Here is a 12,730-nt window from a genome sequence, read left to right on the forward strand (position 1 = left end):
ATACTTTGAGACAAACCGTATGAAGATGAGGTTAATAAAAGGAAGGTGCTGAAAGAGAGCTATTAAAATGCATTATTTTTTGTATTTTGAATTTCTATAAATGTTTAGCTTAAAATCAACAAGCATTTCTAATTATTATATAATTTAAAAGATATACGAATAAATTAGTTATTTTAGTAATAAACGAACACTTATATATTATTTGTTTTAGTAAGGGTCGGCTTAGACTGACCAACCATGTTTACCCATTTTTCTGTGTTGACTCACTACGTCCCAAGCTGAACCACCCACCACCCATGCATTTTACCAAACATATAAATATAAGTATATAACAAACTAATTAATAAAAAGGTATTCTTAGTTCTTACTAACATATTGCAATGCTTACTAATACGTAAGAAGTTACTTTAGATTCAAAGATTAGCTAATATTAAATCTTCTGATGGATAATAAATACATGATTATATTTCCTTAGTTGTTTAATAAAATTAATCGTACTTGCTTTGTTTTTTAATTAAGAGAAGGGGCCGATAACTACTTCAAAAGGCACGAGACTATAATGATATAATACTAAGTTATATTTTGTGCCCCTGTGCTATTTCAGAATTATGAAGTTGGTCCTCTAACTAAATACAACATAACAAGGAAATACATAAATTTAAAAAGTGCGTTTCTAACTTCATCCTAAAAGATTTCTCGAAACATCCCAATCATCAATTTCCTGCAATATATATTAGAGTAACGGTCAACACATAAAACATTGGTGAGCATACAAGTTTGTCTACTAGCATATGTATAGAAATTTGACTCAATCCAAACATGACATAAAATGTATACTAAGGGATAAGATACATAAACTAGCATGCAACTAATAGATGTCAAATCAATTGTGCCCACATGGCGTAATCTTATCACTGAAGTGATCAAGACCGTTTGATTGAATAACTTGACAAAGACCCTTCCTAAGGGCGATGTACTACTTCTATAGCGCTATACATGTTAAGGTTGGCTCATGAAGTTAATGGCAAATATTGTGCAAGAATGGCTTCTAGCATGTAAGTATCCTAAAGTATAACACATTAGCATGTATAAATAGATTGGTTGATTGAATCATGTGATTGATTGTATGTTGGACCCAGTATGGCCTATACAACTTCTTTTCACGTAATATGACAAGTGATTTTAGTAGATGTGAAAAAGATGTGTGGAAATGGAAATCAGACTTTCAGAAATAAGATCTACAGAATTATCAAGTTTATATCACTTTGAAACAAAATAGTTTACAAGGTGATTGTAAGATTATTATCTGATACAAATGAATCTTGAATTCTGTGGGTGAGAAGGGCAATGGAGTTTGGGTGTTGTATATGAATGCTAAGCTTCAAACTCAATTGTCTTCTGCTGGTTGAGCCTTCTATTTATAGAAGGTTGGGTACATGAATAAAAAATAGTTTATTCATGCAATAAGTCCTGCAAAAAGTAGCAATTTGACATATTCATTGAATCCAACGTTCAAGTTGCCTTTGTAATCATGATATCCAATAATATCAACTTGCTTCGGTCATGGTGGCAGGATAGAGCTTGGTTTTAGACAAGTGGGGTATTTATCAGAATTTCTTATAAACCACTTCATCAGAAATTCTGGTGAACAAATCATCAGAAAATCTGATGATCTGAATTGTCAGAAACTACAGATCCATCAGAAATGACCTTCTCTGATAATCCAAATCAGCTCTTGATCAACTTGTGATTCTTTGAAGTAGATGATGTGCTTTTCAGTTGTCCTATCTGATCTTCTTCTTCTTGTTTTGATCTTCAGGACTGTTATCTCTTCATAGATCCAGTTGATTGTGATTTTCTTCAATACTTACAAATAAAGTTTCCTAACAGTGTCCCCCTAAGTATTGTAAGAAAATGAACTATCTATGAACAGAAAATTTCCAAACAATAGAAATATAGCATTTGCAAATTTAAAACAGTTACTGATGTTCTTGAAAAACAAATTACATAAAAGATAAAAATTCAAACAAACAAGTTTTTCAATTCAGCTTCACTCTCTTGTGCACATCTCCTTTCTTTAACTGCTTCTTGTAGGAGATATACTTGTTGCAGCTGACATACATGTCTTTGAACCATTCTCTTGCTTGGATCCATTCCTCAATCATTTGCTCAATCTCTTTCCTGTGACCCTCCAAGTTTTCTCCTATCTTCTGAAGGTATTCTTGTCTTTTGTTCATACCTTTCAAGATAAACCTTAGAGTTTGATTTGAGTACTTGCAGATATCAACACTTCTGAATAGAGCTTTGTTATTTTCAATATCTCTGAAGATGGCACCATAGTTGTGACTATTAGTTTTGCTTGTTAATTCAATGATGTCTCCAGATCTTGCATTTTCCACTATCTCTGCAGGGACTTTTGTTTTGGGTGGAATGACAAACACCTTTTTGTTGTGTACATGCTCATAATTGATGCATAGATCAAAGTCTGAAAAAGTCATCCTTTCAAATAGCAGTATTCCAGCCTTTGATATGCCATTTAATGCGCTTCTGACTTCTTGGTTATTTTCCTTTTCTTTTTCATAGCAATCCTTCATAAACATAATGTCTATAGGATGCAACTGGTCAGCTATCTCTTCGTCAGTCACCTTTTGTTCTTCCCCTTTTTCTCTCAGAAGTGTGTACCTGTTTTGCACACGAGTTCCTCCAACATCATCGGTTGCAACTTTCACTTCATCCACTTTTAAAATTCTTTTTACTGGATTCTCATTTTTGGAGTGAATGCTACGTGAACCTCTTTTGATCCTTTCATCTCTTAAAGCCGCTCTGACAGGAGTCACTGGTTTTGGTGGTACATCTTCTTTTGTCAAATAATACTTCACCGGATTATGCTCATGGAATATCATTACATCCCTGGCAATCTCTCTAACCAAGACAGACTTAGTTTCAAAGATTTTCCTTTTACAATGTTTGGTTTTCTAGAATCTCCTTCTTGTTCCCATTCATTCATTGATTGCAGATTCATGAACTTACTCATTGCAGAGTCATCAGACATTGTTGGTTTTGGGATAGTTTCAGAAGTTAAAAGTTTCAAATCTTTAACAACTTGAGGTTTTGAAGTTGCTAACCTTTTCAGCATTTCATCTCTTGGGACATTTGGAGGTGGACCCATCAGTATGGTTCCAGCTTTGTTGCTTGGTGTAGCTAATGATTGGTGTTGGGTTGACTTTGGAGCTTCTTGGTGTGAGCTTTCAGCAGGAATTTAGTTCATGAGTTCTTTGGGATCCACTTTGGCCAATTTTGCAATATTTAATTGCATCTTCTCCATCAGTTGTTGCACTTCTCTTACCTATTTTGAGTTGCTAGCCATGTTTTTCTGAACTTTGTTGAATTCAGTTTGAGCTTTCATCTGAATTGCAGCCCATTCTTTTGATAGCTTCTCAAGGGCATCTGTGATACTGTTATTACTTGCCCTTAGTATGGTAACTTCCTCCAAAACTCTGTTTGAACTGCTTGACTGCCTTGATTCCACAACATTTGCAACTTGTGCCTTGATGTTTTCTATTTCTGTGAGAATCATCTGGATTTCTGATGCAGAGATGTTGGATTCTGGTGCTTTTTCTTTCATCTTTTGGAGAGACTTTAGTGCTTCAGTGTTTTCTTCAATTTGTTTCTTTATTACTTCCACTGATTCTGACAAATTCTTCATATCAGCCCTTTGACCTTGTATTTCTGACAGCAGCATATCAACTTTTTCTTCTACTGGATTTCTTTTGCAGACTTTGTAAACACTTTCCAGCACAGTTTCCAGATTTTCTTGATTCATAGGTGTTTCAGGGATATTTGGAACAACAGATGTTCCTGCTAACATTCCAGCTGTAAACACATTTGCTGCTGTTTTGGAAATGATAGGGTCACTTTTGGCTTTACCAGATTTCGGTGCAACCTTAAGTTTACCAGTATCATCTCCACCAGTGGTGAGTAACATATTCTCATCCTGGATTTCCTTATGTCCTTGAACCACATTATATGATTCTCCATAAGTTTTTGAGGTAAACAAATTACCTTCTGCCAGATTTCCTTGATCAGTTTCCTGATCTCTATCTGTTAGGATCTCAGCCTCTTCCTCATTTTCTGATTCAGAGTTGAGATTAAAAGAACTAGTAACCTCTTCATCAACATCAATCTTTTTATGTTCTAAATTGTAAGAAACTTGAACTGAACTTTCTGATTTTGTTTCTTTTGAGCGAATATCAACTAACACAGTTTTTGAAAGAGATGTACCAGCAATATGAGATTCATCATGATGTATCACTTCAGTTGCTTCAATTTCAGTGCCATCAAAGTGAGTTTCTTCATAATGTTCTTCTTCAGCATCTTCATGAGTTCCTCCAGCAATGTGTGATTCTGCATAGTGTTCATGTACTGTCTCTTGATGAATATCAAATTCATGATGAATTCTTTCTTCATGAATTTGTTGACTCTCAGCATGATCTGTCTTGTTTTCTGGTGAGTTAGTTATCATCAGAATTCCTTCTCCTCCTGCAGCCACTGTTTCTGATGTCCAGGACTTCTGAACTTCTTCTTCTTCTGGTGATGAAGAGCAGTTAAAAACTTCTTTGTTGGCTCTTTCTGTTGAAGAATCTGATTTGTTTAGAAGAGCTTCATGCTGTATTCTATACTGTGAATCTGGTGCAATGAGGCATAGCATGCTTTCTGGTAACTCAGGGATATCTTTTTCAGATTCCCATGCATGATTGGAACTCCAGGCCTTCATGGTATTTGAACTCCACATATCTTCCAAAATTGGAATTTCTATGTCTCTTACAGCAAATGTTTCAGAGATGAAAATAGAGATTAACCTTGGATATGGCAGATGTGAGATTATTCTTCCATTTCTGGTGATGATTGACCTTTTGATCAGGTTGAAAATTTCTGACCCATAATCAATTTTGAACCCAGTTATGAGTCCATACATGATTGTTAGAATAGCTTAACTGATTTGATCAGTTCCTCCTATCTTTGAGGTAAGACATCTGTTTAGCACTTCCATCATCACTTGCCAGATGGCTGGCATTTCATTTCTTCTAATTGCTCCAATTTTTTTGATATTCTTGTTCTTGTAACCAAGCCCAATGATAAAGCTTATTAATTCTTCTCTGCTTGGTGCTTCAATGTAATTATCAAGAATAGGTAGTTCAAGCCATTCTCTTACCCTTGCAGGGGTTAATGTTACAAAAACACTTCCCCGTACATGAGCAGAGACCTGATTTTCTTCAACTTCATTAAAAGTGTGAATAAATTGTTGTAGTAGCTTTTCTGGTAATTCTCTCTCTTTTGTTAGTTCTCCTGAGATTGGAAAACTCATGAGATATTCTACCAGAAGTTGACATCTCACATCATACTCCAAATGCTCTGTATTCATCAGCAGATTGTTTTCTTTCATTGGTAGAAATTATGTATCTTCAATAAAAGGTACTTCATGTTGAATAATTGGGATGTTGAGGTTTACTTCGGCCATTGTTGAATTTTGTGAATTAGGGTTTGAAATTTAGGGATTTTTGGACTTTGAGTGAGGAACAGGAGATGTTTTGATTTGAAGTTTTTGTGAAGAAGGTATGTGGTTTTCGAATTTCTGCTAAGTGAGGTTTATATAGTGAGGTTTTTAGCAGAGAATTGTAGGTTTATGGAGTTGAGGGGATATGGAACGTGTCATGTAATGACGGTTAAAGGATCATTAATTTTCTTTAGTACCGTTAGATCGTGTGATGTGAGTTTTGGTTCAGAATATAACCGTTGGATCGTGGGTATCAAGACATTAATGATGATTAATCATGTAATCGTGGTTGTGCCCTTTCAACTTGTTCTTTCAATTTGTAGTTTCTTCAATCATTCCTTTCACTGAAGTGTTAAACTGAATTTTGATTGGAGAAAGCTATCGATTATATGACACCTTTTCATCTTTGTGGACCCTATTTAGTAAGAGGTCCAATCAGTTTTCTTCATCTGCATCCTCCTTTTTCTTGTAAGTCAAAGTCCCATTCTGATGATGTCATCAGAATTTCAACATAAATTCTGTTAAAAATATGTATTACCTTTTGTTCTGACTTCTGTTGACTCTTTGGATGTGGTCATCAGAAGTCAACAATTCTCAACAGAATTTGTTGGTTGTGTTTTCCCCCTAAACTTGTGACCTTTTTCAACAGATTTTTGAAGTTACACTTTTGATTGATATAGAGGTATACTGGCACCTTTTATTTGTGATGAGAGGGAATGAGATAAGATCAGAAGACTTACATGTGTTTCTCTGATGGCATCCAAGTCTCTTTGGCTATTTATGATGTTTTCTATATCTTTATATTATGTTGAAGTTTTAACAGAAAACCAGTTTGGATTACCAGATTTTATCTTCTGTCATCAGAAACTCAGAATTTTGTGTCAAATATTTTTGTTTTCTGATGATCATTTTTCTCAATTTTCTTTACCCATTACCCAGTCCATATGCCAGTTAATAAAAAAACCATATAAACATATTACCATGCAAACAAACTGCACAAGCAAGATTCAGACAAGGAAAGTCCTAATCTATATCTATCCCTTCTCCATGCTCTATCTCAAGGAGTACCCAAAGTTCAGTCATCAATCCAGAATTTTGATTAGTAGGTCTGAGCAGACTGATATTCATGTTTTCTTGGAGACTCATCTCAGCCCTGAGATAACCTGCAGGAACACCTCCAACGCCTAGTTGGCTTGTGATTATCTTCATTAGAAATCGAGGATACATCAAAAATGGCCTGCCAGACCACATATTACTTGCAAAATCTTTCATTAAATAATAAGAGAAGTTGTAAGGAATGTTCAATATGAGGGCTCGGACAGTCTCCAACAACCTATGGGATGCTTCATGATGATTAATGGCCTTCTTTGAGAAGCATGCACCCATTTGTGTGATCAGAAATTGTCATGGCTTGATGAAGCCATTTTTGTTGACTGCTCGGGGTTCATTTACGGGATTGTACCCCATTTGCGTCAAGGTTTCTTCAATCTCAGTCTTTGAGAACACCAGAACATTATAATCATCATTGAGTTGTAGAGCCGTTCTGATTGTATCTTTAGTTACTCGAACTCTTTGATTGAGCACAACACTTTCAATAAATATATGTCCCCTATCCTCACAGTCTGACAAAGTTGCATTTTGCCAGAACGTTTGAAGAATTTCCGGGAAGACTATTATATTGGCTGTGAGGACATACTTCAAGTTACTTGCCATGAGCATATTCACCACTGTTTGGCATCCTTCCCTGAGAGGACCCTCAAAGTTGGTTCTAAGTTTGAGGTTGTGGTATGGATGTTGAGGAAGTGGGAAGCGATCAGCTCTTATGGTAAGCATTTTTTTTTGTGACTGAGTGAAGATGTGAGTGTGTGTAGAAGAAGATGAAGAAGTTTTCTGGTGGTTTCTTATGTGATGGTGACAGACTTTGCTTAATGTGGTGAACATATATAGTAAACTTAAAGTTTGCCATAAATGGTATCTACCTACTAATAGATTTTGTACACTACAATCTTCGTTATTAAATTTCTATCAGGTTGCATAAAGAATAACTCAGATAAAACTCTCTGCATTAAATGATTTAGGCGGCTATTTTCAGATTATCTATCATGATTACCTACCATTGTCACTTCAGTGTATTTAATGAAAGAGAGAAAAAGCTTTACACCCACTAACGAGTTCCCAGAAAAACTTCTGTCATATGACGTTTTCAACACAAGAGAAGGAAAGAAAAAAATAATACAGCAAAAAAACAGAAAACTAAAGCACACATAATACAAATTATGATTTGCCGATATGAGATATAGATAAAGGTGATGAAATGCATGAACTTGTTCTAATAATCATTCAACGATTCTGATTTTTCAAAATGTTTCTGATGAGGTACCAAAACTTCTGATGATGTATCAGATTTTCGGATGATACATCAGATTTTCTGATAATTTATCAGATTTTCTGGTACTTTATCAGATATACAATCCCTTTCTTTTGATTATCTTTGAGACAAGTTGTTAAGCATTTTTCTGGTAATAAGGTTATTTGAAAGACCTTTATCACAGAATTGACCAAGATTTAGCAGATTTTACCTTAAGCCTTCAACATAGGCTACTTTCTCAATGGTCAAGCATCTATACCTTATACATCTGTATCCCATGATCCTTCCTTTCACTCCATTTCAAAAATTTACCAATTTACCCAGCTTTGGAACAAAGTTTCTGAGTAAGCTCCTATCTTCAGTCATGTGCTTGGAGCTTCCTGAATCGCAGTACCAGATCTCTTGCACATGATGGCCCTGAAATGGAATGGTTAGAGGGTTTTTGGTACCCAGGCATGCTTGGGTACTCTTTCTGATGAAATTCTAATCCGATTATTTCTTCTTAATGGTCTTTCATCAGAATTTCTGTTATATGCCGAGCCATAAACAGAATTTTTATTTTTCTTTTGGAGATGGTGTTGAACAAGCTTCAGTATGTCAACACACATACAAGATTCATCAGAATTTTCTGATATACTTTCTTGTGATGGAATGATGGGATAATTTTGAAAAAATGAGTGAACTGCTTCTGGAGTTTTCACAGACTCTTGTTTGCATTCACTCCTTTTTGGTTCAAAGTTGGGTTTATCAAAAGAGTATTCAGAACAGGTTGACTTGCAAGTTTCAGATCAGTTTCTGATGTAAATTTATCAGAAATCTGTTAAGTTGCTTTTACAAAGACAGTGGGTTTGTTGTTACTTGTTCTTACATATCCTAAACCCTCTCCTTTGTTCTTTGGTGTGGACTCAATGAAATTTATAAATTCTTTGGCTTGTTGAAAGCCTCTTACATTAATTTCTTTATCATTGATTTTCTTGTAAAGATCTTTTCTTTCATTTTCATAGAACTCAATTTTAGCTCTTTGATCTAAACTTACTTCTATGAGTAATTGGTTTTCAAGAATAATTTTGTTAATGGTCTTTTGCAACTCATCAGATTTTTCACTATCTGATTGATGTTTAACTTGCAGATTTAGAAAATCTGACATGAGCTCATTTAGCTTCTGTTCAAGATCAAGATTGTCTAAATTTACCTGTTGTCCTGAAGTTTCTGGTATGTCATCAGAAAGTGCCATGAGACAGAAGTTGGCCATTTCTTCTTCTTCTTCTTCATCAGAAGAGTCATCAGATAGCCATGTATCTATCCGAGCAATTAAGCTGACTTGCTGCTGCTGCTTCTTAGCTTCTTCAAGCTTCTTCTCATAGTAAGCAACATCTTTCAGCTTCTTGGTCTTGCATTCTGATGCATAATGACCTCTTTGCTTGCACTTGTAGCACACAACCTCAGCCTTCCCTTTATCTTTAGATCTAAGTTCTTCTTTAGATCTTCCATCCATCCTCCCTCTGTCACTTCTCTGGTATCTCTGGCCTCCTCCCCTCAACCTCTGCTCAAATGTTTTGGCGAGCAGTGCTATTGCTTCAGCAAAAGCTGAAAAATCTGATGAAGTATCAGAAATTTCAAAACTTTGGCTGTTTGAAGGTTGTGGATCGGTGGAAGGTGTTGGTCTTTGTGAGTTTGAGATAAGAGCTAAAGATCCCATTCTTTGAATGGTTTCTTCAAATATTTCTTCCTCTCTGGGGATCAAGATGCTGTATAAGTCATGAAGACTCATGTTTCCTAGTTCTAAGGTTGAGGACAAAGTCATGGTCAGACTTCTCCATTCTCTAGGTAAAGCATCAAGAAATTTTATGTTTCTTTCATCATTTGATTTAGTTATACCAAATTTCTTTAGTTCATTTAAAAGTTTTGTAAATATTTGATATGTGTCATTTAATCTTTCATTGGGTAAACTTTTAAACCTCTCATATGAGGAAACATTATTTGTTCTCTTGTTTCTTCTCATCCTTTCTCCTCCTTCACAAAGATTTTCCAACTGATCCCATATTTCCTTAGCTGATGCACATGCATCAACTTGTGAAAATATGTCATTGGGGATGGCCATTATTAAGAGTGACTTTTCCCTTTCATCCCCAGCTACCAGATCCTTGTCTTCCGCGCTCCAGTTTATTTCACTTTTGGGAGCACGGGAGGCAGGGATTCCTGGTGTTTGGTCAGTTGCTGGAACTGCTGGTATATCAGTCATTGGTATATGTGGACCCCTTTCAATGGATTGAAACAGAGCTCGGTCATGACCATTTAGGAAATTGACCATCCTGATTTTCCATTGGGGGTATTCCTCTCTGACCAGAGTCGGAGGTTTAGACATAGAACCAATATTAAAAGCATTATTCCAGGATCGAAAGCTGACTATATTTAGAGAAAAGAAGATGAGCGATTGATCGTTTGAAAATAGTTTATTCAATCTGCTCTGATACCAATTGTTGGACCCAGTATGGCCTATACAACTTCTTTTCACGTAATATGGCAAGTGATTTCAGTAGATGTGAAAAAGATGTGCGGAAATGGAAATCAGACTTTCAGAAACAAGACCTACAGAATTATCAAGTTTATATCACTTTGAAACAAAATAGTTTACAAGGTGATTGTAAGATTATTATCTAATACAAATGAATCTTGAATTCTGTGGGTGAGAAGGGCAATGGAGTTTGGGTGTTGTATATAAATGCTAAGCTTCAAACTCAATTGTCTTCTGCTGGTTGAGCCTTCTATTTATAGAAGGCTGGGTACATGGATAAACAATAGTTTATTCATGCAATAAGTCCTGCAAAAAGTAGCAATTTGACATATTCATTGAATCCAACGTTCAAGTTGCCTTTGTAATCATGATATCCAATAATATCAACTTGCTTCGGTCATGGTGGCAGGATAGAGCTTGGTTTTAGACAAGTGGGGTATTTATCAGAATTTCTGATAAACCACTTCATCAGAAATTCTGGTGAACAAATCATCAGAAAATCTGATGATCAAAATCGTCAGAAACTAATGATATTTCATCAGAAATATCGTCAGATCCATCAGAGACTGTTATCTCTTCATAGATCCAGTTGATTGTGATTTTCTTCAATACTTACAATAAAGTTTCCTAACATTGTATAAGTGTGAGTTTGATAATTTACATATATATATATATATATATATATATATATATATATATATTGCACCAAAAGTGTATTAAAATAAAAGGGGTCATGTATACTCACAGTTTGTGTAGAAGTTCCACGTAAGTGAGTTGATGTGTTTGAGAGTTCGGGAACGCCGAGTTAGCCTTCAAAGATAAACAAGGCGTGTAAGTATGACGGATTGGATTAGGAATTCGTATGCAAAATTGTATCTTAGTATCAAATTACACTAAAGTTATCTTGTTAAAATACCCAAATTGGACACCGTGTTTATGTGTATTTCATGGGCACTATTTCGCCCATTGGAAGTCCAAGTATGAGGAATCTTAATCCAAGATAATGTTCACAATAATGCATAACATCCAACCATAACTTTGGTTGGTGTTATGATTCTGTTTTGGATATATATTATAGCTATATAGTATGTATAATCATTATATGTATCACAAAGTATCATGTAATGGTCATGCAAGGAGGTAGGATGAATTCCATCCATTTAACCTCATTATATGGATTCACCAAAGCACAAAATCGTCAATTAAATTGATGATTTCGGTTGGTCATAAATATGAACAAAATAAAATCTCCTAATTCACCAAGACAACCAAGTAAATAAACTAGACAAGTGCATTTCAAACATGGATAGTGTTTAAAGACTTGGTGTAGTTGGTTCACTTTGTTTACTTGAAAGTTGTTTGGTGACTTAGGGAATGGACTAACTAATTTGCTAAGGGGCTGTTTGTTTTTTCAGAGAAGAGACTTCTGGCCTCTTATGTCCGTGTCGCGCAGACCACGCGCAGACGTTGGGGTTTGAAGACTATTTATTTTCTCGAAGACCTTTCATTAAAAAACATTTGTGCGTCCTCTTTTTGGTGCGGATGTGCGAAAGGCTCTTCAAACCTCTTCTTCCCTTTCTTTTTACCCTGATATCACAAAACACACATTCAAAACCCAAACACACCTTCTTCTCCTCCACCACCCCTTCATCGCCGCCGCCGGCCTCCTCCCTCCACCTCCACCGCCCCCGCCGTCGCACAACGTTTTCTTTATTATTCTAAGTTCGTTTAATTTTATTTTTTAGGTCCTTTTTTACTTTTGATTTGTTTGGCCGGTGATTAAATTCAAAATAAATGACAAGCATATGCCTGAATCATACCGTGTTGTTAAATCTAATCTATGAGGCCCGTCATTTTTCATTGAGTTTTAAACAAATAGTGATTTATGATTTCTACCTTTTTTCTCTTTTGTTTTTTATTTATTTATTTTAAAATTTGAATCGAGAAGCTCAAGTGATGATCATTTGCATAGTTCAACTGACAATATATTGTGATTATAAATCTTTTATTGGTCTTTCGCTCTTATCTGATGAGCTTTTTGTTTTCATTTCACTCCATATGTTTTTTGGTTTGTTTTTGTTAATTTTAATAACCGAGAGATTCAAACGACTGTTTCTTTTTACCCTATTTTTATGAGGTTAGTTCATGATTGTCTTTTATGATGTTAGTTCTTGATTGTTTTTTTATGGTTTGCTCTTGATTGTTTTTTCTTGATTTTTTTGTAGAAGCTAAAAAATAAAGAGTCTTCTTCTTGCAAACTGCAGAGGTCTTGTTCACCTATTCTGCTACAGAG

The 12,730-nt window shown here is 35.3% G+C and overlaps 1 non-coding gene across 1 annotated transcript; it reads left to right on the forward strand.

Moving 5' to 3' along the window:
• The first annotated feature begins 12,381 nt into the window (after positions 1-12,381).
• LOC118488745 lies at positions 12,382-12,475 on the forward strand. The gene has a single exon (XR_004885280.1). It is a non-coding gene; the product is annotated as a small nucleolar RNA snR60/Z15/Z230/Z193/J17 (small nucleolar RNA).
• Positions 12,476-12,730: the final 255 nt, after the last annotated feature.

This window comes from Helianthus annuus, chromosome 16 (assembly GCF_002127325.2).
Source record: "Helianthus annuus cultivar XRQ/B chromosome 16, HanXRQr2.0-SUNRISE, whole genome shotgun sequence".
Taxonomy (NCBI): domain Eukaryota; kingdom Viridiplantae; phylum Streptophyta; class Magnoliopsida; order Asterales; family Asteraceae; genus Helianthus; species Helianthus annuus.